The sequence below is a fragment of the Mobula birostris genome, chromosome 7 (assembly GCF_030028105.1).
Source record: "Mobula birostris isolate sMobBir1 chromosome 7, sMobBir1.hap1, whole genome shotgun sequence".
NCBI classification, from domain to species: Eukaryota; Metazoa; Chordata; class Chondrichthyes; order Myliobatiformes; family Myliobatidae; genus Mobula; species Mobula birostris.
Genome location: NC_092376.1, coordinates 53,420,884 through 53,426,965, shown reverse-complemented (window position 1 = coordinate 53,426,965; position 6,082 = coordinate 53,420,884).

Genomic DNA, 6,082 nt, shown 5'->3' with positions numbered 1-6,082 from the left:
ATCTCTGGACAATTTTTCACTACATTTAAAATTAACCATTTACCTGCCTCTACTTCCTTTCTCCTTTCCCATGCTCTTGCACATCAAAGAAAACCACCCGCAAGGTATATCCCCTGTAGACATGAACCTACATTCTGTTCTCTTTTCATGCTCTGCTCATCAACGGGATCTACTCTGTCTCCTTCACTACATACCGTACCTATAACAGCTCTGCTCACCAAGCTTACCATATTGATCTCATTGTTTGTAACTGTAAGTGGCTCACTATTTTTAAATGCTGTTCTTCTTCCTTTCTAGATTGAAGTAATTAATCCCTCCTTTAAAATTTCAGCATTAAACCTTCCATTTGGTAAGTTAATATGCATCTTCAAACAGTTTATTGTCTTCAAAGATCTTGGAACATAATCTACAGTTTTATGTTTCTGACCCTTAAAGGCACAAGACATCATTGGACCTGTTTCTGTGCCGAGACATTTGTCAAGTTCATCAACTGTTGACTGGGGGACATTTAGGATTGCTGATCATACCATATTAAAATTTTTAAAGTTAGCCATGGAAAAGGGAAGGAGAAATCTAAAGCAAAAGTGATCTCCCTTGTCGGGAAAGATGTAATCCCAGAAGAGTAAGAAAGCCTCCATAGCGATTAAATCTTTAAGCCTGAATGGGACAATTTAACATTTACTATGCTGTGGATTTCTGTACAGTATGTAGTACATAGTATTTGTGGTATACTGCTTATATGGTTGAGATACATTCTGTATCTCAACCATATAAGCAGACTGGGAGACCGTTTCGCTGAACACCTACGCTCTGTCCGCCAGAGAAAGCAGGATCTCCCAGTGGCCACACATTTTAATTCCACGTCCCATTCCCATTCTGATATGTCTATCCATGGCCTCCTCTAATGTCAAGATGAAGCCACACTCAGGTTGGAGGAACAACACCTTATATTCCGTCTGGGTAGCCTTCAACCTGATGGCATGAACATTGACTTCTCTAACTTCCACTAATGCCCCACCTCCCCTTCGTACCCCATCCGTTATTTATTTATTTATAGACACACATTCTTTTTTTCTCTCTCTCTCTCTCCTTTTTCTCCCTCTGTCCCTTCACTATACCCCTTGCCCATCCTCTGGGCTTCCCCCTCCCCCTTTTCTTTCTCCCTAGGCCTCTTGTCCCATGATCCTCTCATATCCCCTTTGCCAATCAACTGCCCAGCTCTTGCCTTCATCCCTCCCCCTCCTGTCTTCTCCTATCATTTCGGATCTCCCCTCCCCCTCCCACTTTCAAACCTCTTACTAGTTCTTTTTTCAGTTAGTCCTGATGAAGGGTCTCGGCCCGAAACGTCGCCTGTACCTCTTCCGAGAGATGCTGCCTGGCCTGCTGCGTTCACCAGCAACTTTTATGTGTGTTGCTTGAAATTCCAGCATGTGCAGATTTCCTCGTGTTTACATTTTGTATTGAGTTGGAGTGTATAGCTAAGCAGGAAGGAGAGCTGTATATTGAATATTTGTGTGATATTGTAAATATATTGTTTGAATAAGCATTCTTTGTTTTATTCAAATAATTCATTATTGGTTACATATAAAAATACATGAATTGCATATGTCATGATACTACCACGTGATAAGTGCACACTTTGCTTAAAAGTAGGTACAAAGTCACATTTCCGAATCTCTTGTTTTCCTGTCAATTAGCTTTTAGAGAAACGAAGTATAACACCTAGCTACTTTTCTGTCACTACCTATCACTCCATGTCTAATGGCGGTTTCCCAGGCAACTGCAGGAAGTGCAATTCTTGTCCTCTCACCTCTTCCTTTCTCACCATCCAGGGACCCAAACAGTCTTCCCAGGTGAAGCAGTGATCCACTTGTATGTCTTGCAATCCAGTAGAGTGCACTTGGTGTTTACAATGGAACCAAATGTAAAACTGGGTTATTGTTTTGCAGAGTGTCTATGCTCAGGCACCAGGAGTGACCCCGGAATTCCTGTTGCCTGCCTCTTTAATTCATCATCCTGCCCCTACTCTGATCCTTCTGGGCGTCCTGCACCTTTATGGTGAGACCTGACAGATGCTTCAAGAACAACACCTCATCATCTGCCAGGGCATGTTGCAGCCTGATTATCAAACAATATCAAACTCTGCAACTTTAGAAAATTCACTTTTTTATTATTTTTGTATAGAACTGGTTTTATTTTATTTGTATAGAACTGGCAATATCTGTAATCATCATTTTGGTTCAGTTTATCATTTTTTCTTTGGCGTTGTATAGACTAGTCTGCTGGACATGTCCCACAGCCTCACTGTTAGCAATAACAGAATCTATCCTTACCTGCTCCTTTGCTCCCAGATTACACTTATTTCCTTTACTCAAACCAACCCACTATCCCATGTTTTCTACCATCTTAAACGAACATTTCCTGTATAGTAAAGTGGTCCTTTCCTTTATCCAGAGATCCTGCCTGAATTTTGCAGTGTTTTCTACTTTTGTTGGTGTTATTGAGCTGTTCTGAGTGAATGCAATTTGAGGCCCCCAATTTCAGTTAATTTGGGGTTTCTTCCATATTTTGATGAACATGGAGGAATTCATCACCTGGGGGAGAACAGCAAGCAGTGATCATGTTTCTGTGGCTTTGATTAACAATACCACGAGAAATTTTTGAAGAGCCATTCACTAATGAATGTATACCATTGTACCACCAACTCTGCAGAGTGAAGCTATACCTAGAGATTATGATGTTGGATTCTAGATGTTAGTCAAAAGGGGTGACTTATGAATGCCACTTTGCCCGACTATGGCTGGAGTAGACCTCAAATAAAGCTTTTCCAAGTTAGGCATGTTTAAAAAAAAACTTGGTAATATTGATTAGATTAAGTCAAAATCACTGCCTATAGATGATCTGTTCAGAATTATTGTTATCATGTTTTGATATAGCCATTTCAGAACATTCATGTTTCATTAGTCCAGATCTCAGGATTATTTGATTAGTAATTTAATCACAATGCTACAATTCCAAACTCAATATTCTATGTATTATCTTCAAAAAGTTAAGCCAAACAATAAGTTGGAAGCACTCAACAGATCAAGGAGCATCAATTGAGAAAAGAGAAAAGCTAATTCTTTTGATAAATTTATTTAATGACAGCAAGGTGTTAAAGGTGTGTGAGCAGATATCTCACAGAAAAAGAATAATGTGTATCAAGCATAGTCACTTTACTCAAAAATAAACTTACTTAAAGAGGTAAGAAGCAATAAACCAAGGGCACTTCTTCCAATTAATCCAGTGTAATTTCTAAAAGAAACAGTGAGTTGAGAATGGCTATACAAAAATGTTAGGTATAGAGTCCAGGTTGATGAGTGAGGCAATTTCAAATCTCTTCACAGGATTGCCATTATATCATGAAAGCAAGATGAAGGGGCAGATTTTCAATGCAAAACTTACATGCTGGGTCACTTCTGCTTGTGTTAATTCAGAAACTAAGGCATGGGCTATCAAATACAAATACTGAAATTTAGAAGGATCTTACTTTTACACTGGAAAAGCTGGAATTTGGAAACATTGATTGAAGGAACTGTTTAAAGTAGGACCTGATTCATGCTTCTTGATTTTTCGTGCAAGCTTTCAAAGAGGCTCGACAAGCGTCCCAAATATCCCCGTGGACAACCCATAAATCTTCATTATCTCTGTGGAGCGGAACTCATCTGTGATCTTCCCCTCCAGATAGATGGCCTGAAGTGTGTTTTCACCCCTTACTCTGGCTGTGTGCCCTCCATGACCATTGACCCATCAGGTGAACCATCCTTTACTGTGCCTGGACTTTTAGCATCTGAGCTGGCATCAGGTTGACTGATGAATTGTCTTTGTAATCTTTCTACTTAGCATTGAGGAAATGACTAGATAAGAGTTCTTGACACAAAAACACAAATCCCCTCGTCATCCCCTCAGTACAACAAAACCGTGACCACTTTCCATCACAATAGATTTTGTTTATTTGTTCTAATTGTGTTCTTTCCTGTATATTTTTTATAACATATGTTAGCATTTTTCTTTGTTAAATGTTGGGCCTCTGTTGCCACATGCCTGTGATGCTGGGACAAGCAAGTTTTTCATTCCACCTGTACATACATATACTTGTGCATAGGACAATAAACCTGACTTTGACTCTAAAAGACACAGTGGTGGTGTGACTGTAAGGGGATACAGAAACTGGAGGTGGAGCAGGAGCAAGAGATGCACATTTACACCTTCTGTATCTTGTAAAACTGTAAGAGAATGTGAAATGAGGAAGAAGTAACTGTGTGAAGTGGGATTGGGTATGAACAACCTGTCGTTTCACTGTATGTTTCAATGTTTATGTATCAAATAAAGGTAATCTTAATCTTTCTCCAGTACTATTGACCAAAAAGTCCCTGCTAGTCACTCTAATAATCACAAAATGTTTTCCATGATGTTGCTAAACCAGTGTCTATGACTTTGAAGCCAATCTGCAGCTGCTGTTTGTTTGCCATATTTTCCCAGGTGTCCAGCAATATTTCTGATAAAATTATCACTTGAGGCAAATGTTCATTGTGTAAGCAAATGATTATATTGATTTTTTAATTTCCTTATGTCATCCCATGTTGTCTGGTTAATGGTAAATTATCCACACCCACTGCTCCACAATATGCATCTCTGCACTTACGGATTTGATGCCTTCCTTCCTGGAGCCAACCGAAAATATTCAGTGGCAAGGACTTGTTCATGTTATCCCATTATGTGAAGGGAAGGGGGATAATAGAGAGAAAGAAGAGCAGAAAAAAAATCTCACCACAAATTTGATGAGAAAAAATCATGACAAGTTGCTAAGGCATGGCTCAGTAGGTTGCCAAGCTATTTTTACACTCCTGAATGTTCCTGAATATTGCTGGCATTTAAAAACTAATCTGTACTGAAAGTATGAAAAAGATAAAACTACTAAAACCAAAACAATTAAAAACAATGATCTAAATTCTATTATCTAATGTCAATGGATGGTTTTCCATTGTTATTTAATGGTGAAATTGAAATTAAATTGTCTCTAAACTTTTGAAAATGCTCACCCTCCAGATAGATAGTGGGGTGTGTTTTCACCCCTTACTCAGAATGTGTGCGTTCCATGACCATTAACTCATCGGATGCAGATCCTACTCTAAACCATCCTTCACTGTGCATGGAATTCCAGTATCTCTTTGTGTCCTAGGGAATGCTCAAATGCTCAACTACTATTTCTCTTTAAAAATTCTCAACCTTAGTTTTGAAGTAATGTGTCTACCATGATGGAATATCTAGCGTTGTACAGGAACTGAATCCTGGATTAGTTATATTGCTGATCAGATTTACAAGAATGTAACCAGAACTTGAGGACTTGAATTATATAGGGAGATGTTGTGCAGCCTAAGACTTTAGTCCCTGGAACCTAGGAGATTGAGGGGTGACGTTATAGAGGTGTATAACGTCATGAGAGGCATAGATCAGGTGAACACACAGTCTTTTTACCAGGGAAGGGGAACTAAAATCTAAAAAGTACAGGTTTAAGCTGAGAGGTGAAACATTGAAAAGGAACCTGAGAAGAATCTTCTTCTCACAGGGGATGTCATGTATATGGAATGAACTGCCACAGAAAATGGTTGAGGCATGTACAATAACAGCATTCAAATGATATACAGATAAGTAGGTGGATAGGAGCACTTTGGAGGGAAATGGACCAAACACAGGTAACATAGGGCCATCTTGGTGGGCACCATGTTGGCATTGATGAGTTTTGTTGAAAAGCCTATTTCATGCTTGATTACTCTGTGACTCCAGTGGTATATATGTGTGAATAGTGGGGATTTGTGACTTATGAAGAATGTTGTTAAATGTACATTGTGTATATCAATGAATGAGACTAGTGTTACTGTTGCTGAGTTTGTTGATGTCTTCTTGGACCTTCACTGTAAGTACAAGTTTATGCATCTTTATTCAGCACTACATTTAAGTGCTTCACGTGTTAACCCTCCACTGACTTTCTATTAATCTTTGGCCTCGGATTAGCTTTCTTGACCTCTGCAAGTAGAGGACT